General features: G+C 33.6%; 1 long non-coding RNA gene across 1 annotated transcript in view; it reads right to left on the bottom strand.

Annotated features, from left to right (window-relative positions):
- Positions 1-7771: 7771 nt before the first annotated feature.
- The window catches only part of LOC119877795, a 105503-nt gene continuing 92246 nt past the window's right edge, over positions 7772-21028 (bottom strand). Inside the window, exons 2-3 of the long non-coding RNA XR_005382602.1 lie at positions 14757-14999; positions 7772-8121 (exon numbers count right to left, since the gene is read on the bottom strand). This is a non-coding gene — a long non-coding RNA (uncharacterized LOC119877795). The remainder of the gene's footprint in view (positions 8122-14756; positions 15000-21028) is intronic.

Raw genomic sequence — 21028 nt, 5'->3', positions numbered from 1 at the left:
TTATTTACCATTGGCCAATCATGTAGTTTGTGAACCTCTTTTATGAAGTCTAAGTTTCTCTACTTACATTTTTTTAATAATTCTTGAGCCTATAAATTATAGTTATTATAATGTCTATATTAAATGCATCAATTACATGAATCTCCATAGTCTGTTACTATTATTTCTTTCTATTATTTCAGTCATTCGTTCTTTTCTCCTGGTCTTCCATGTAATTTTTTCACTGCATTCTGGATGCAGTCTGTGAAAAATGTTAATGACATCTTGAGGCTCCTATTGATCTTCCTCCAGAGAGAATTCCTCTTTCAAATTTCTTCTGGCCCAAATACATTGTTTATATTTATGCATAGCTGATAGTAGTTTTATTAAATTTTACTAATTACAGTTTAGTCAAGTTGTGGAAGATCAACCTAATTCAAGTAGTGTTTGATTAACTGAAAGCTTCTGTAGTTTACCTTCATTTTTTGGGCATTTATTCTTCTACGTGGAATTGTTTTCTTGACTGATAGGTAAATTCCATTATCCTTCAAGTCTCGAATTTTAAAATTTTTGTATGTATTTGTGTATGTATCTGTGTATTTTTAAAGTAAGTTCTAATTCCAACAATGTGGGACTTGAACTCACAACCCTAAGATCAAGGGTTATGTGTTCTATCAACTGAGCCAGCCAGGCACCCTCTTCAAGATACAATTTTAATGCTATTATTAGTAGGAGGCTTTTCTTTTCTCCCAAGACAGATTCAAAAGATGATTTTACTGAAGTAAATATCCCTGTGTTTCTGCAAACATTATATGGTATTATAATAGTTTATTTGCATATGAATCCTCCTGGATTCTAAATTCTTTGAGCATAGGGGCTGTATCTTTTCGTTTTTATGTTTGAAGCTTTCTATACCAAGCTTTCTGTAATAGTTTGAGTACATTATAAAATATTATATGAATCTATAAATTTATTATGTATTTCAACAATTGCTTTTGAAAAGCTATAGAGTGCTATGTACATGGGTTCATGAGGATAAATAGATGAATAAGATTTGTTTTAAATCTAGTATTTTTGTCTTGTACTGTGCTTGCATTGTAATATCCTGACTAAATAATGTTGTGTTGAACATTTATATAGATTATTTTGGAAGCAAAAAGTAAAAATGTTGAATTTCCTTGAAGGAATGGAAGGACACGTTTTTCAGGAATTATTTACCAGAGGAAGGATAATTTGAACTAAATTTAAAGAATAAATGTAATAGCTATTTTGACATAGAGGGTAGAAATTACCAGGGGAGAGAACAGCTCATGGAGACATATCGAAATGTGAAAGAGCATTGGATATTTTAGAAATGACTCTATGATTATAGGGAAGTTGAAAGCTAATCAGGGGCAGGATTATTGGAACATGTTATGCCATGATAAGGAATTTTATCTTAATCTCTTTGTTAATAGGACTGCATGCAGAAGGAAAAGCACTATCACTTATACACTGGTGTATTTTTTTTTTTAGTTTTATAATTTTATAGTTGCAATATGGAAGATGAATTGTAGGGGTGCATGAAAGACATTATAGGGGATCCCTGGGTGGCGCAGCGGTTTGGCGTCTGCCTTTGGGCCAGGGCGCAATCCTGGAAACCGGGGATCGAATCCCACATCGGGCTCCCCGTGCATGGAGCCTGCTGCTCCCTCTGCCTATGTCTCTGCCTCTCTCTCTCTCTCTCTCTCTCTCTCTGTGACTATCATAAAAAAAAAAAAAAGACATTATAGGATCCCTAAAGAAAAATAATGAATGCTTAAGGCAATGGAGATGGAGAAGAAAAGATAGGATTAAAGACATGATTAAAATGTTTATGATGTTTTTAAATAAATATGCTTAGTCTTTTGAGTGTTTCACTGTTGTTTAATCAGGGCTATCTTCACAATTGGTATTTTGACTGATACCATGTTGTTCATTCATTCAGTCATTCAATCATTATCTAATACCCACTACATATAGTCAGCCATTATTCTAGTTCTGTGAATTCAGCAGTGAAAACAAATCAACAAAATTTATTTCTATTGTGGAATTTGTCTTTTAGTAGAATATAAGGAAGTGGCTTGGTAGAGAATTGTATCTTGAAAATGGAACATACTAGGTTTGCAAATGGTTACATTAATTCTAATGTCACCTTTACATAGAACTGATAGGCATAATCACATAACAGCTCCTGCTATATTTTGCAGTCCCTTGTTTTTAACTGCATAAATTTCAACAAATAGTTTCTTCTTTGCCTCAGGAAATTAGAGTGATTCTCATAACTAAATGGACATGACTTATATATCTACTTATCTTTAGACCTATTAATGGCAGAAAATGTCTCCTCATCTTGATATACTGTGGAGAAGTGGCACACTTTTGCTTTGCTGTGGTAAACTTCAGCATGATTCTCACCATGTTTGGTGCCAAATTCTGACCAATCAGTTTAAAAGAAATGGCATGAAACATTGCTAGCATAGAAAAGAAAAAATTAAATCTCCCAATAAGAAAGGTGCTAATATCATTTAAGCTAGCAATCAGCTGTGCTTGTGTCAGCCACTATTTAACTTTTCTACCACATATCTTTTAAATTTCTTCTGATCCAAATGCAAAGTTTAGGTTTATGCATAACAATTAGTAGTTGACTCTTGAAAGGCATGGTCTGTAACTGGTGACAAAGCAAAACAAAATTTGACAAAGCAAAACAAAAGGTGACAAAGCAAAACAAAATGCACAAAACTCTAGAATTTAATAGACTCCTTTGATTGAAACAATTTAGAACTATTAAGGCACTATCATTTCCACTGGAAATGCAATTTTCATGGCAGAGAACATGTATGGAGTTTTAGGTCTTCAATAAAAATAGTCACTTGACTGGAACAAGCCAACCCAACTGAGCTTCTCTTTGAATGAAATTTAAATCTCATTTTTTACAGAATCTAACAGTTTGTTACACTTTAATAAAAACTCAGATTTAAATTTTGCAGTTTCAAACAGATACCAAGAAGAGTTCTTAGAAAGCACACATTGTCTGAATCTGGAAAATAACTGTACTGTAGTGGAATGATGAGTATTTCCTGCAAAAAAAAAAAAAAAAAAAAAAAAAAAAAGTGGCTCAGAGTGAAAAAGTTGCTCCTATTATATTCTACTTAATGTAGTCAGATTATTCTCAGTTTAAATATGAGTTCTTTTCTTTCCTAGGAACACAAGTCAGTATTACAAACAGGCCCTTACAGTTCATTGTTCCTTATACATGATCTTGTTGAAGTAATATCAGATAATAATAAGAGAAAAGCCTATCTGAGTTACAATTTTCTTTCAATGAATAGTTTGTAGGTTGCTTGGGTTTATAGTGGCAGTAAACCAGAGAAACAGTATTATTGTTTTGTGATCTGTTTAAAAAATAACTTTTAGCTGTTCATAAATAAAAATTAAACTTCAATAATAAAACAATCTTATCAGTAGGCTGAAAATGGGCATACTTAAGTATAAATAATAATATAATGATACTTTATATTTCTGTAACATCTAGGCATTTCAAATCTCTGTCATCTATGTAATTCTCCATATTTTAGTTTTCAGAGTCCTAAAGGATAAAAAGCTTAATTATACATTATTTGATGTGGGTACTGCATCATAACAATGGAAAAAATGGTCTGAAATTTGGAAATCACTAAGTGAGTTCTCTCAGATGGATTTTTCCATTTCATCATATAGTGTCCTGCTTTCTATTAAAAAATATGTTTTTTCTTCACATTATTTCACACAATTAGTCTGAATTAAAACTTCAAGTGAAATGTTCATATTTTCCTGTACAAAATATGCAATATAATTATTTCTCCTATTATCCTGACCAACTACCTTCACTAGTATGCCTCTATTTTCATCTGCTGATGGTGACAATCATGTTCAACTTACAACAATATTTCAAATCATGTTGATCTGAATCTTCTTCACCTACTGCATTAGCAGGATTTCTAGATTTTCTCCAGAGTCTTCTAAATTACTTTAAAGAAATCCCCAAAAATGCTTAGATGTAAATATCTCAAAGTCCTCTACTATCTAAAAACTTTTAGGTCCTAGGTGAAGTCACTTCTTTTTGAAAAGATTATAATGGACAAGATTGTTTCGTATATAATTATCCTGAATGATTTTAGTTCTTTGTAATCATGACAGTCCTGTTGCTCACTGCTCTCTGAAGTTGAATTTTTTATCTCTTAATAGTTTTCTTATATCTTGCAAGTTAATAGAAAAATGCTTTACTCTTATTATCAGATAGTTTCTCATGGCTAAGCTATTGGGCCAGGAGTCCAGACAAGCCTCTCATATTCGTGGCATGTGAATATAAATATAGGATCACATACACACACTTAAATATAGGATCACATACACACTTGAATATTTTAAAGCTGAAATGAGCAAATGAACTTAAATAAAATGTTTTCTATCCTACTAAGCAGGCCAGTATGCTTTCAGAGCAAATAAACAGAATGCAAAGTAAACAATGAACTTTGGTTGTCAATCACTGTGTGCAGCTGTTGGAAATGTTCTGTTAATTTGTGAATTTCACCAGAACCATGTATCGAAGAACAAAGGACAAGAAAAGAGGCCCTTGACGCTACTTAGAAAGAAAGCTTTAGCATGCCTAAGTCTTGCTTTAATGCGACATAAGAGGAAAGATTTGACATGTTAATCATTTGTCACTTCTCTTTCTAAACACTGCACTACTCAAGTCCTTCCTGAACAAACAAACGGTGTCTTTTTGTGATGTCGACCCCATGGCACAAACCACAAAGCTCTCAGCATTTGACATTACTGCCTCTTGTTTTTATGTCAAAAGCATCAGGTGAAAAGAGTCAACTCCCTGAGACTGAAATGCAAGAATTTCTAAGATAGGTATTGATGGCTATAGTTTTTGCTATGGCAGACCTGAGTGACAGATCCTGAGTTACAGAAAGCCCTGAAAATTCTAGATTGTATTTAATATGTGAGTGTGTGTGCGCGCATGCGTGTGTGTGTACATGCATATGCAATATGAAGTACTTCTAAACACAACTCCCAGATTAGGGATTCCTCTTGCCATCACAGCTTCACTGACATATCCTCTCTTCCAAACACCCCCTGTGCTCCTCAGTATATCTCAGTCTCCCACACAGCACATGAAAGCAATGCTCCTTCTTGCATTGTGGACTCTTGCTCAATTTGGTCTCATGCTAAACTTCTTTCTCCAGTCATGATAGTTTCCCCAGGGCCTTATCATTCTTACTTCCAGCATTCCCTTCCTTGGAGCCGTTTCCCACCTCTTGCCCCCTGGCATTCTAACAGGTATATGTTTGAAACAGATTGGGACTGGATTTAAATTCTGTCTCACAAAGTTTCTGGATTCTGTGTCTCAACAAACTTTTTAAGTATTCCTGAATAATCTGTGGTTTGTGAGAAGTTTCTGAAATTAATCATCCCTGGCCTGCTGGGAAGAACCCTAGTGAGACATAGTGCCTGTTCTATAAACTTTATGTTGCCACATATAATTCAAGCACCTTCCCTCAAAGGGAAGAAGAGTAGTGTAATATAAAAATCAATTCAATATGGTGTCTTAAATCCCTGCATTCAATACTGCCATCTTACTCACCTAATCAGATTCACACAAGTAAATTTCAAGGATACTATTTATAGCAAAACTTACACTAATGTGGGGGCACATGGGAGACCAAGCCAGTTAAGTAGCCAACTCTTGGTTTCAACTCAGGGTGTCATCTCAGGGATGTGGGATGGAGCTCCTCATTGGGCTCCACACTCCATGGAGAGTTGGCTGGAAATCCTCCTCTCTAAGGTAAATAAATAAATCTCTAAAAAAAAAAAAAAAAAAAAAAACCTTACACTAATATAGAAACCACCCATTGACATTAAAATCTGTGGGACATAAATCTGCATACGAATTAGGTCAACCTTAAATTTCTGGGTTCTCCCTTTCAACTGAACCTCACTCTTGAAATTAACTCAATTGGTTATGTTTCTGGATGAAACTTGTCCAAAATTTTGAATTTTTCCTCCTTACCATCATAGAGAGATATTCTCCATTTAGAGAAAGGGCAAATGGCATTAACTAGGCTGAGTTTTGACAGTAAAATAAAAGATAAGAACTGCCACTTCGTTAAGAGACAGAGTTTCTAATATGGCTATGAGGTAGCATATATGTCTTGGTATTAAGAAATCATTATGCAGTGGTCTATAAGAAGTGATTACTATAAATTTTAATCCATATTTTCTACATATAATGTTTAAATAATTTGCTAAGTCAGGGAAATGATAAGTGCATTACCATTTGCAGTAGTATTTCGATTTCTTCACATCTATTTTCTTTGTAGAAGTTATATGTACACACCATAAGGAGAGAAGATTCAGAAGACAAAAGTGGAGATTATTAAAATACTCATTTTGAGGTTTTGGAAATATAGAATGACACTTCTCTGCTTATGCATTTTCTCTGTATTAATTGGGGGATGCTGTTAATGACTGTCATCCCAGTGTTATTCTGAGAAATTAAAGAACACCTGAGTCTGGCAGAGCACATGGTGTCAGAAGTCCTAAGATATTCTTTAACAATGATGCAGCTACCATGTCAAGTGAAAATAAACATGATTTTTTGTTGATTGTTGAAGGGATATTTTCTCTGCTTCTCCCATCAGATACTTCTAAGTGTAGAACAGATGAAGATTATCAATATTTTACATGCTATTTGAATTAGATCATCACCTTTCTTTGGCACAGTCTGCATTTTGAGTACTAGAACAAACAAATATTTTTTCAGTCAAAAATATTTCAGTTTCTATGGATTTCACATAACTCCAATGAAATTATTATTGATACCATGTCTTGAAAACTTTCTGATACTTTATTAAAAAGTTGTTTTAGGCTAAAACTTGTTTGTAAATTTTTAATTAAAATTATTATTTATTCTTACCACAAAATATTTTAAGTAGTCAGGGTTTAGAAGATACATTTCAAATTATAATGAATAATTTTGCCTTTTCAAAATTTTTAAGTAGTAAGTTGTATGTTTTCATTTTATTTGTACTATGAGTCTACAGTATAACCATAGATAATTTGTCTTCATTTTTTGTTTTCTGAGACTAAATGAATTATAATCTACTATTCTGAAGTGGTTGCTCTGATGTGCCATCCGGATCTCCTGTATTTGGGGAGTAATACAAACTGATGGTACTTAGCTGTCAAACCACGTATGATGTTTCCTTGGCCAAAGAGTCTATTTTGTTGAGCACACACCCCAGGAAGAGTCTGATTTCAAGGACTGCTCAATTTATGAGTATAAAATCCTGGCCTCTCACCAGCTTAGGGAAACTTCTGTAGGGCCATCCCAGACTCTTGGCTCTCTGTGAGATTGCCTGTGGTCTTTGAGATTACAGAGCAACTCAAATTCTCCCATTGTCTTTTCCTGTTTCTTCCCTTACCCACAAGTGTTAATCATAATACACCTCAATTATACTAAAGTGTATTTAGAGACTCCCTTCCAACCAATCTGACCTGCAATGCTTAATTTATGGTGAGAAGGGATAACAGCTAAGTTTAAATAGTAGCTTATTAAAATGCAATGAATGTCCAATTCCAGATAAAATAGTATAACTAGTATACTAGTTAATATAACTATAAAATTTACCCTCTTAGAAAAAAAAATCACACAAAATACATGAAATAATTGCACTTCTGTTCTGTCAAGGTCTTAAGGGAATCCTCACTCTATACTCACCATGAGAACCTTGCAGGTTTCCTTGGAGAGAAAGATCCACAACTTTTTTATGGCTGTGCTAGACTTTGGCTTCCCAGGACTTTCTCACTCACTTGCTATTATTAACATGCAAAGCCTCCAACCAGTCTTTAAATTACCATTTGTTACTTCCTATTCCCACTCCAAGGGCTCCTGTTCCAGGTGATCTCAGTTGCTGCAAATCTCTGAATGTGCTTATATCCCCAGATTTGGAAGTGATGGTTTGCCCCATGACCTCAGTTCTCTGATGAACCAAAAAAAGTCATTGATGTTTGGTTTGCCCAGCTCTTTCTTGTTTTGGGCAGAGTGCTGACTTCCAAGATTTTTATATGTTGGACCTGAAACATGAATCACCACCATGATCTTTTTAATATTATTATTCTCTATTGAAAAAAATCAATTATCGATGATTTTCTTGTATTAAACTTTGGTATTCCTTATAAGAAAAAAAGCTGTCTTTAAAATTACTGCTTCTAAGAAAATTATGTTTTACTTATGAAAAAAATTAATATTTAAACTCTAGGGGCACCTGGGTGGCTTAGTTGATTAAATGTTCACCTCTTGATTTCGGCTCATGATCTCAGGGTCCTGAGATCGAGCCTTACGTCGGGCTCTGGGCTCTGTGAGGAGTCTGCTTGAGATCCTTCCCCTGTACTCTCACCCCAGGCTTGCATGCGTGCCCTCTCTCTCAAATAAATTAATCTTTAAAAATAAATAAAGCCCCAGAGTGTCATATGTAACACATAATTTTTATTGGTGAAACCTACATACTTTTATTCAGCATATTGGATTAAAAAAAAAAAAAAAGACCGAGAGTATAGAAAATGCGAAATGTGCTTTTTTTCCTTTCTCTCTTCAGGCGATAACGGAGGAAATATGGAGAAATATTCTGGATAAATGTCCTTAAACATATGCAAATATAGTCTGCCTGCTGATAGTATGAGGCCTAGAGCCAGAGTGTCTGTTCAGTCACAGTCCAGCACAAAGTCATTCACTAGCTGTGTGACCTTGGACAAGTTACCAAATTATGTGTTCTTCAGGTTTATTGGGATGATTGAGATCATCATAATATCTGCATCATTGGGAATACCATCTGCTTGCTCTCATATCTCTACAGGCAGCTCACTGGCCTGGCTAACTGCCTTTCCTCTTTACCTCTACTAGCGCAGTGGCTATGGTCCCCTCCCAACTGAACCACTGCTGCACTTCATATATGTCTACACATTTCCTGAGACATAACTTGCTTTAATTTGAGGATAGTTGAACTTCACAGTTTTAAAATATTTGTATATATGTTATGAGTTTATCATATTTACCTGACTATATTACACATTTTGATTAATTTAAAGCAAATTCTTGATTTTACCAGAGTTAGTATGCTGTAGTTTAGACATGTGCAGACCTTAAACTGCAAGGGATATTTATCAAACAGAAAAGATGAAGTCAAAAGAACAGAACTATGCCTCTAAGTGTTTGGAAGCTGATGTTTTCCAGTGCATTAATGGAATTGCCGAAATGTAAACAACAAATGTCATATCTGGGCCTCCTCTCTCAGCTACAAATTTCTTTCCTAGGTTTCTGAACTGTGTCCTCAGTATGCATTTTAAAAATTTCTAGTACATTTAAAATCCTGCCTTGTTTTTTTTTTCTTGTTAAAATAAACTATTTTACTTCTAGAGTCTAAAGCAAACCTCAAAATATTTGAAGCATTAGTAAATATTTTCAAGATTATTTTATGGTACTCTGCCTGGGTGACAAAGGAAGGTATAATACAAAGATAATTACTTAAGTAGAAAATCCTGAATTGTAATAACAAATATCTGTGCTCTCCTCCAAATTTGAATATATTTTTGTCTAAAAAATCAAAGCAATTAAATCTTAAATGTATTTTATATAATTTGGAATAATTACACTTGGTTCCATGTTTATCTTTTGGTTATGTGTAAATTTGATACTTAATTGAAATTGGAAATATAAACCAACATCTCCTTATTGTGTAGGTATGTTGGCTACAGATATATTCTTGCCTACTGGGTCTGAAATTGAGTGGAGGTGAATATAAATGCATATATTTTGTTTACATTAAGACTGCTACAAGAGTGGAGAATTATTTCTAACATTACCTAACATGAGATCTTAGTGAAATACATTCATAACACTAGAGGGCTATAATTCTTATATGGTTGATGAAGTTTGCCAATTTATATTAAGAAGGTTAATTTGGCACTTCAGTGTGTGTAAAAAAAAGTAATCAAACGTGTTATGACATGAATAAAATTGTCAAGAGGAGATATTATTAGCCTTGGCTATTATATTTGTTGAGTACTTTTTATGAGATTATATTTACATGTAAGCTTAGTCATGGCCACTAATATGTCCTATAGATCACAGGAACAGGATTAGATATTTAAAACATAAAGGTTCTTAAGTTAATGGTTTCTGCTTTTCATTCTCATGGCCTTTCTCAAATTCCTAAGAAAATATTTCTGACCATAGGGAAATAAAAAACACAGAGATATAGGTATAGATAAAATGTTATTAAAAGGAGTTATAACCAGTATAGTGATAGAATCTTAGACTATTATTCTAAATGTGAACATAATAAAATTTGATAAGCAAAATGGCCCTCAAAGAGATTGAAGCCATCGGAAAAGAGCAACAGTGTGATACTAATAGAAGGTTGGAGAACTTTTCATATCGCGTCCATCATATGTTTGTGTTTCTATTGAGAAATGATTTGAAATCTACTCCACTGTTCTATTGCTTTTGCTGAAGGCAGCCAGATATTGTCCCCATCTTCACCTCTGTTATTTCTTCTTCAGTATTTCAATACCAGGATGGAGTTGCTTCCTGTGAAATCTATTGCCATAAATGGAGCACTGTAGTTAAGATAATTATATGGATAGAATAATAGAAAGAAAGCAACTTGATAACTGTACAGACTAGGGTTTGCAATTTTCCTGCACTCCATTTGCTCAGAGGTCTACGAAAAGCCTTTGTAGAGCTAGGAGTTGATACTCTCTCGGGGTTGCAGACCTTTCTGTATATAAAAGAAAGGACTGGGCAAGTTTTATCCACTCTGTGCTTCAGGATTCACATTAGGGTAATGGGGATAATGGTACAGAGAGTGGACCTTTTCTCAGCACTTACTGTCAGGCTCTGTTCTAAACATTTTCTTATATTATCTCATTTAATCTCTAGAAAATAAGTACTGAAGATGGTCCCACTTCATGAAGCAAAGTAGTAATAAGTCCTGGTAAATTTATTCATGGTTTTAAAAATTGGAATGAGTAGATTGAATCTCATTCTGCTTAAATTTATTTCTCATCCTATAATATTCAACTTTTCTTAAATGTATCTATATTTTGTTAAATTTATTTTATACACATTTGTAAATAAGAAAATAGAATATGTCAATGTATTAATTGTAGTTACCTCTAATCTGTTTCAAGACAATCTTTATTTTTCTAATTATCTCTTATGGATTTAAAATATTTTGTACAATATGTTTATAGTAAGTGAAATGTGCCCTAAATTACATTAATATGTCAGATTTATTAAGGGAATTAGATGCTTTACTGCTATGAGAAAGATCTGCTGTGGAGATCTTTACTGCTATGGAGTTTACACTTGATTTAGTGATCATCGAAAATAGCAGAGTGCGCATTGGCTGTCCCTCAGGATTTTATTCTCTACTGCAGTGACATCAAATAAACCTAGCCTGAGTACATGGAATGCCACCTATGCAGCAATTTAGTAAGAACATCAAAGAAGGATTCATCAATATTTTGCTAAGATGAATGGAGAATTAAAATGAGATTTGAAAATAGAAGAAGAGGGGCAACTGGGTGGTTCAGTCAGTTAAGCAACTGACTCTTGGTTCTGCTCAGGTCATGATCTCAGGGTCATGAGATTGGGCCTGGTGGGGCTCCCCTCTCAGAGGGAGTCTGCTTCCCCTTTCGCTCCCCCCTGCTGCTCTCTCTACCCTTTCTCCTGCTCATGCACTCTTTCTCTCTCTCTCTAAAAAACAAATAAGATAAAAATCTTTTTAAAAATGTTTCTTGGCTTAGTTTATGATCCTGGGGTCTTGGAATCAAGTCGTACATCAGGTTTCCCACAGGGAGCCTGCTTCTCCTTCTGACTATGCGTCTCTGCCTGTCTCTCTGTGTCTCTCATGAATAAATAATTAAAATCTTTAAAAAATGATAAGAAGATAAAAGTAGCAGAGGGAAAGACTGAGAAAAGTAGGTTATTAAAGGCTGTTGAATTAAGGATATCAAAACAAAATTATATCAGGTTAGGTTCCTGAATTGAGAAGTTATTCCTAAAAAATTATTATTATGCAATAAAGGGTAGTGAAATTGAACAAGTACCTATTGATTTTACTAAGGAATTATTTTAAGTTATGTATATGTTATTATCATTATTTAAAGCTGATCATACAATATTTGGGACTTAATTTAAAATAATCTATCAGAAATGAGTTAGGGGTATCAATGAAACAAGAATATTTGAATGCTGTTAATTATGCTGGCATATACTTATAAATTTACAAAATAAGAAGTTAAAGAAGGAAAGAAGAGCCAAAGAAAAATACATTATTATAATTACTAGTGAACTTCTTTGAAAAGGGAGAACTTAACATTAATGTGAGCAATAAAAATGTCTTCATTTTTCTACTGAGTATCCTTGGGCAAGTTACCAAGCTTCTCAGTACTTCACTGTTCTCATCTGTAAAATGGTACACTCTTTGAGATTATGAAAGTATTAAGTAAGAAGAATACTGTCAGAATAGAACAGTGACTAAAGAACTTCATATGCATTAGTTATTAATGTTATTTCCCGGAATAGTGGCTAATATAAATATTAACTATAGTAATATTTATGTTTGTGAAAATCAAAGGGGATATTTGGGTCAGACTATTTTTTTTTTCTTTAAGTTCAGTTGAGTTGAAAGTTTCTATATTTGAACCCTGACTATTCCATGGGTCATTTAGCTAAGTTATGGTCTAAAAAGAAAAAACAAAAACAAGATACAGTTCAGGTCTCACTTCTAGAAGCTTAGGGTCTGGGGTGAGGAAGAGAGAGTGTCATGGGATAGAGGAAGAGACACTTTAAAAGCACATAAGGAACTTATGTACTTAAGGAAACATTTAAATAACTTTCTCATGTTTGGATAACACATCAGTGTCAGAGATAAGAATATAAGTTTTCCATATCCAGATTTTTCAAATCATAGTTCATTACTCCCTCTTATAATGCTAAACCATTGCCACAATTTTGTTTAAAAAAATCAGAATGGAATGGACAGAAGGAAAATATACTCAAACTACCATGAATGCCTAAATATATACATTCTTCCAAAGGAATTGGATCAGTGAGGATGAGATCTTCTTTTGGTTCCTCATCAGCATCTCCATTGTTTGCACAGTACACGGACTGAAATAGGTGCGAGGTATATATATATATTCCTTGGATGATTAAATAAATAAGTGAACCAGGTGTCTATATTTGACAGACTTTGTGCAATAATTCATTGTTATGTAGGTTAGTACAAAGAAATACCATTCCTCTGTGGTTTTATTGTTTGTTTTTTTTTGGTGAAATAAAAATAATATGCATTGAAAATGTAAATAATAAAATGCTAATAGAGGGATTAAAAATAGGCCAATTTTTAATACTTTGTTAAATATTGATCTAATTAAGCTTTAAGGACAAGACTCCATACTCACAGTAGACTCAAAATATGAACTATGAACTCGAATTTTAAACCATGCATATAAAGAGATCATTTTACTATTTATATTCTTGAATATTTAAGTTCATCTCACAAATAACAATAGAATTACTATTATGGCTAGCACTAAAGTCAATAAGTCATTCTAATCTCTCTTAATTATAGAGGTAGAGAGTATTAAAAGCTTTACAATTGTCCAAATCTTTAATAAAGTTTATGTTTTTAAGTTTAGATGCCTCAATTTGAACCAAGATGGGAACTGATGTGTTGGAAGATTTCTAGAAGGTGAATTCTATTTACTTTAGAAATTAGAGATGTTAATCATATCCAAGCATAGATTTTGAATATTATATATATTTATACAAATATATATATTATTCATATTTATATATCATATATGAATCATATTTATATATCATATATGAATAATATATATGTTTAACAGAGTATATTTTTTAACCTACATATGTGTTTGAGTCTTTTCTCATGCACAGTTTTGCTTTTTTAACTCATAGGCTAAATTGTCACTGGTACTGGCTAAAGAGGTGTTGTGAACCAACATTATTATTGTTCTCATATATGCACGAAGAACCCTCACAAAATACTTCTTAGAAGACTATAGAAATATAAAGCATAACACATCCTTATGGTGAGGAGTGGAAAAAGGGCAGTGGGGAGGACATTTCTGAGGATTCCAAAACCTTATCTTATCAGACTGACAGCTCTGACCATCCATTTGTCTAAGCATAAGAAGATCTCTAATTGTTTGTAGATCACATAACGATTACTTGGGCATTCCTTCTGAGATTAATATTTGTTGGTAGGATCAAAACTTGGGAAGACATAATTGATAGTAACAGAAGTCACTCTATAAATAGATAAAGCCCCCAAGCAATGACTAGGAGTGTAGAAAGTCAGGAAATTGTGATTCTTTTGTAACTCAGTACCAACTGTATTTTCTAGAAAACTGTCAAGAATACATGAGTTAGCACTTAAAAAAGGTATCTGTTCTTCAATTATTTCTATTAAATACATTTCTTTATTGTCTTGCTTTCTACATCGGGATAATTATTAAAAGGATTCTGTTTTTAATAAACCATTAGTCAAGAACTTTTAAAAACCAATTTAAAAACTAGATTATATAAACTTTCAAATCATGATGAACAATTAAGTTTCATGAAAGACATGTTTCCGACAGATTGATTAGTAGTTTTTAAAAAGTAAAAATATTCTTACCTTTTCAGTCCTTACTGTCATTGCACTAATTAAATTTATCCCTTTTTTCTTTTTCTGTGAATACACGAAAATCCAGGTAGGTTGTATATAGGATGATGAAGAGCTTTCATTTGTAACACTTTTCCACTGCATTGCTTTTTTCATCCAAAATGCAGCCTTTTATGGGTCTCTGATCTATCCCAATGGCTGTCAAAGTGATTGATGAAGCTTGAAAAATATTTAGGAGCTTGAATCCATGGGTTTCTGGACAAGAGAGCAATGGAAAGCTTTGTAACTTGACTGCACAATACTCCTAATGGATCAAAAAGACTAGAACTCATATAAAGTATTTATTTATTTATTTATTTATTTATTTATTTATTTATTTATTATTTTATTGTATTCTATATATATATATAGAGAGAGAGAGAGACGGAGAGAGAGAGAGAGAGAGAGAGAGAGAGAGAGAGGAGAGAGAGAGAGAAGCAGAGACAAAGGCATAGGGAGAAGCAGGCTCCTCATAGGGAGCCCCATGTGGGACTCAATCTCGGGTCAACAGGATCATGCCCTGGGCTGAAGGCAGTGCTAAACTGCTGCGCCACCCGGACTGCCCTAAAGTATTTATTTATTTTTTTTTAATTTTAATTTTTAATTTTTTATTTTTTTATGATAGTCACAGAGAGAGAGAGAGAGAGAGAGGCACAAACACAGGCAGAGGGAGAAGCAGGCTCCATGCACCGGGAGCCCGACATGGGACTCGATCCCGGGTCTCCAGGATCGCGCCCTGGGCCAAAGGCAAGCGCCAAACCGCTGCGCCACCCAGGAATCCCCCCTAAAGTATTTATTAAACAAAGTATTAGTCAAATGTAATTTTAGCAGAAAACATTTAAGTTTTGAATTGGCATTGGCTTGACTGTTTTATGCTGGGTCATAGTTGAGTCACTTTTATGTGCTTGGTCCAGAGACATTTAAGGATCATACATACAAAGGTCTCAGCAAGGACCTATGTGATCCCTACAATGAAAGTGTTCCATACTTGATACAAAGTTAGACTTAAATTTACAGAAAACTCCATTATTTGCAGTATCATGTCATGTTATGTTTTGGCTTTTTCTCTCTTCTCTTTTTCTAGAACTTGTGCATTCAGATAAGATACTGAGTTTTCTCAAACTAATTTACCCATTCTCTCACTTGACAGAAGAAATTACATGAGCTATTGAGTTCCATAAAGCAAGGTTCAAATTGTTATACCATCATATACATATTTTAATTTCCTTATCTTTATAGGTCTAATATTATTACTATGAACATTTTAATGCAATAATTTATCAAACAGATCATCAGGACTTCATAAATGTTAGTTTTCCCTTTCCTTTCATTTAACCCTAAGATATAATAAGTCTGAACAAAAACACAAATGTGCAATTAGTTTAGAAGAAAACTATTCCAGCCAACGTATATTATAAAACAATCTTTAAATTTATTTATTTATTTATTTATTTATTTATTTATTTATTTGTTCGTTTATTTATTTTGAGAGAGAGAGCACCAGTGGGAGGAGGGTCAGAGAGAGAGTGAGAGAGAATCCTCAAACAGACTCTACACTGAATGCTGAGCCTGAGATCATGAACTGAGCTAAAACCAAGAGTCAATGCTTTAATGACTGAGCTGCCCAGGTGCCCCCATTTATTAAAAAGATTTATTTATTTATTTATTTATTTATTTATTTATTTATTTAGGAGAGAGGGAGAGAATCTTTATTTTTTAAATTTTTTAAAAGATTTTATTTATTTATTCATGAGAGACACAGAGAGCGAGAGAGGCAGAGACAAAGGCAGAGGGAGAAGCAGGCTCCATGCAGGGAGCCCTATTGGGACTTGATCCCGGGACTCCAGGATCACATCCTGAGCCGAAGGCAGATGCTCAACTGCTGAGTCACCCAGGTGTCCCGAGACAATCTTTAAAACAATAGTCATCCTCTAAAGTGATACTAATCATGACCAATTGTCCAAAAAACAAATAAGTGAAATAATGTTCTAATCAAACAAAGAAGAAAAAACAAGTTCTAACAAAGGAAATAAAAAGTTAAAAAATGGATTCCAAATATTGAAAACAGGACATAAATATATTAAAAAGAAGTAAATGAAAGACCATCTATTTGGCCTATATGTCAAGGGCAATTTATTTTTAATTTTCAGACTTATAACAGTGTTTCCTATTATGGATCATGCTATATCTTATTTTCAATTATTAACTTGCTTCTTTTATAGATCCTTTGTGAATTATAATTTACTGTATGCTAATTCCATTGGAAACATGAATTTCCAACTCATTTGAGCTCTAATCACTTATTGCCTACATGTATAATAAGATCGGAAAGAGCTGAATGTGAGCCAGCAAAGTGAATAATTGAAGTAAATCTGACAGTTTTTCACAAGTTTGTGAATTATGTAGTTTTTGTCTATTACTTAGATAGATGTAAATTTAGGGAGAAATCAATAGAAATTTCATATTTTTAAACATGCACCATGGATAATGCAGAAACTTTCTAAAGACAATGCAAAGATTGTGGCAAAGTACAAACAAATATACTTTATAATAGTTTTTTGCATTTTATTATTTACTAGAAGTATTCGGCATCATATATAGACATGTCATCTTATTAGAACATTAATTTCATAGAAACTTAGAAAAATAATTGTTCTTTGCCATTCTTCTTTTTAATCAATGATTCAAGCCAAAGATAGTATTTGCTTTAAAGTTTAAATTTTGGGCCACCTCGGTAGCTCAGCTGGGTAAGCATGAGACTCCTGATTTTAGCTCAGATCATGATCTCAGAGTTCTGAGATCAAACCCCACATTGGGTGTGGAACCTGCTTAAGATTCTCTCTCCTTCTGCCCTTTGCCCCTACTTAAAAAAAGAAAAAAAAAAAGTTAAATTTTGTTGGTTGAGTTACTTAGATCAGCTGCAAAATGCAAAATGATAGTCAAAAAGCTTCTATGCAATAATTAAATATATTAATAGATGGTGATTTTTTCCAACTTGTATTTATCATTAAATGAAAAAAAAAATGAATGTTACTATCATTTAATTATTTATTTTGCATCTCAAATTAGTCACTAATGAGTAGGAAACTAGTATTTCCATCTGGTATTGTGAATACATCCAATAATGAAATTCAGTTCCAGTAGACCATCATAATTCATCATTGTTTCCAGTAACTCTAAGTTTTAAATACTCATATATCTGTAGCACTATTTTAGACATTTTTCAAAGTTATAGATCCAATAGTTAAAGAATGAGAACAGGTATAAAGATATAGAGTTAATTGCAATAATTCCAAATAGTGAACAAGATATATTAGTCACACACTGGATGATATGGAAGCTACAAAGACATTATTGCATATTTTAGTTGAGTGACAAAACTAAGAAAAGTTTGCAATCAGTGCTATTTGTTTTCAGTACAGTAGGGATTAACACCCACTGTTCTTCTATGTCATTTAATTTAATTTACTTATGACAACAATCCTAAAGGATACAATGACAATGAGTGCCAGGAGTGTGATGGAATTTACATAGAGACATCTGCATTAATGTCTATTGATCAGTAGAGCTGAATTTTAACCCAGACCTCTTTGCATTCACAGTTAATGATCTTAATGAGACAAACCATAAGAGACTCCTAACTCTGAAAAATGAACAAAGGGTTGTGGAAGGGGAGGTGGTTGGGGTGTTGGGGTAATTGGGTAATGGGCACTGAGGGGGGCACTTGATGGGATGAGCACTGGGTGTTATACTATATGTTGGCAAATTGAACTTCAGTAAAAAAAAATAAAGTTAATGATCTTTCCACTGCACTAATTTGACTTTTTAAAAATCTATCCCAAGAAGGGAGCAAGTAATATGGACCATAATGTTTCAAGAAAATTTTAAGGAAGACGTGGCTTTAATCCTTTTTTTTTTTTTTTTTTTTTTTTTATTTTAGGCCAGAGATAATTCCAGTTGAAGAAGAAATTGGGCTTGCTAGATTTAGAAGTCAGTCTAAGTAAAAGTCCAGCTATGGACATGGGAGTGTTTCTATGTGTCTCAGTGTGTCTGTCTCACCTGTCTTGCATTCAATACATACTTCCATGGCCGGCTCACTGGCCCTCCTCATTATATTGGCATATGCTGTAGTCTCCTGAATTAGTCTAATTAACAGGAGTTTTGAATATATTGCACATGTCAGATTAATTTTTCCAAAATCCACATGCTTTTCATTTGGTTCATGTATCTAATGCTTACCATTTTCCAGAAACTTTTGCTGAATGCTAGAGAAACTAAGTTAGAAGAAAACAAAATGAACAAACAAGATTTCCTGCCTAGAAAGTCAATGTCTCAAGTGAGACCAGGAGGCATAAATAAATAAATTTAATGCAGTAATTATTAGAAATAAGTATAGAGAATAATGGATTAAAAAACTTTATTCATTGCTATTCCCTATTTGAGAAACAAAATCCAATTATTTTCCTTGATCTAGAAAAAAAAGTAATCCTTTCTTCTCTGCAAGATAGGTTTTCTTTTCTTGTCTTTTCTTTTTTTTATTTGAGAAAGAGGATGAGCAGTAGGGAGGGGCAGAGGGAGAGGGAGAAGGAGACTCCTCCCTGAGCATGAAGCCCTATGTGGATTTTGATTCCAGGACCCTGGGATCACGACCTGACCTGAAGGTAGGTGCTTAACCAACTGATCCACCCAGATGGCCCCAAGATAAATTCTCTGAAACTGTTATAAATCATATCATAATAAAGCATGCTTTATTTCTCCTTTGGATAATATCATAATTAAGTATTTATTACAGAAAAGGGACTTGACAGGATGATGGGTATGTTTAATAGTGCATTGTTAAAACCAATTTGAAAGGCTAAAATCCTTAAAATAATTTGAAATTGGAAAATTATGATCCCACTCATAAAACGGCATACATGAAATGGCCCTTAAAGATTATCCTTTCCAATATTCTTTTCTCATAATCATTTTAAATATTTCAAGTTAAATATAAGAGAATATGTTTTTTAGTTTACAAAGGGCTTTACCAATTGTTAAATTCATTTTCTCTAATGATTCTGTTAGGTAAGCAGAATGGGATATTACAATAACTGTTTCAATTGATATTTGGGGAGATTAAACAGATTGACAGAGATAAGATCTAGTATTTTTGTATTAATATCATATTAGAAACTAAGGCCTGGAAATATTATTTCCGTAAAAATGAAGTTACTTGTTTTTTTGATCAAAACAAATATGAAATTGGCATAAACAGACTCTAATTTGTTTGTAAGTGTGCCACAACATGCAAAACAAAACAAACTCTGATGTGTCATTTTTAAATAAAATTGATTCATTTAAAGTCAATATAGAAAAAATAAATAAGTCAATATAGAAATAATGAAAAAGCTCCTTGGAACAGTACCTATCACATAGTAGAACATCAATGAATGCATACTGGATAAATGAGAGTATTACATTCCTTCAACTTTATGTCTAGGAGAGAGAATAGCATCGAAAAGCTGGTCTGGTACAAACAACTCAGTTTTGGCATTTGTAGGAGCTGGCCTGGTACTCCTATCGTGTTCTCCTACTGAATGAGTTTACAATACACGCAAACATCAGACAGCATCATTCCATGATCATGTTGGATCCCTGAACAAGACCCCTCTGTAATCACATCTGAACAGAGACAAAAATCAAGAACACAATACAAAAATAACTAAATATGCCCTATCCTGGCAAATATGAATAACTACTGCTTCTTCATGAAGTGCATGTTAACTTTGGCCTTGTTTGTTTCCCTTTCCTTCTAGATAAGAATTGTAAGGATTCCCAACCATAGCATGATTGCTGCTTTCTGACAACATACAATCCAGAGCAAAATCTTTCTTGACACTGAACCTCATCACCTAGCACAAGAACAAAACCTATAGTAAAATCCTTCCTAAGGTCATCTTAATGAGACCCCTAGAGTTTTGCCTGTTGTACACTTTTCCCTCTGTTCACTGAGTCAGCTATACTTGTGTTTCCAGGGGTCTTGGGCTAAAGGTCATGAACTTCCCTTACCACTGTTTCTTTATTCAATGAATGCATCATTCTACCACATAGCACTTACCATGCGCTATCCACTCCTAGAGTACTGAATGCACACCGATTTGTTTAATGTGCACCGCTGCCCTCTGAAGGGCACTATCACTACCCCCATTTCACAGATGAGGAAATGCAAGCAGTGAGAGATGAGGTAACTTTCCCAAATTCACACA

The sequence above is a fragment of the Canis lupus genome, chromosome 32 (assembly GCF_011100685.1).
Source record: "Canis lupus familiaris isolate Mischka breed German Shepherd chromosome 32, alternate assembly UU_Cfam_GSD_1.0, whole genome shotgun sequence".
Taxonomy (NCBI): Eukaryota; Metazoa; Chordata; class Mammalia; order Carnivora; family Canidae; genus Canis; species Canis lupus.
Note: the sequence above shows the minus strand (reverse complement) of the source record. Positions and strands in the feature narration are given on the sequence as shown.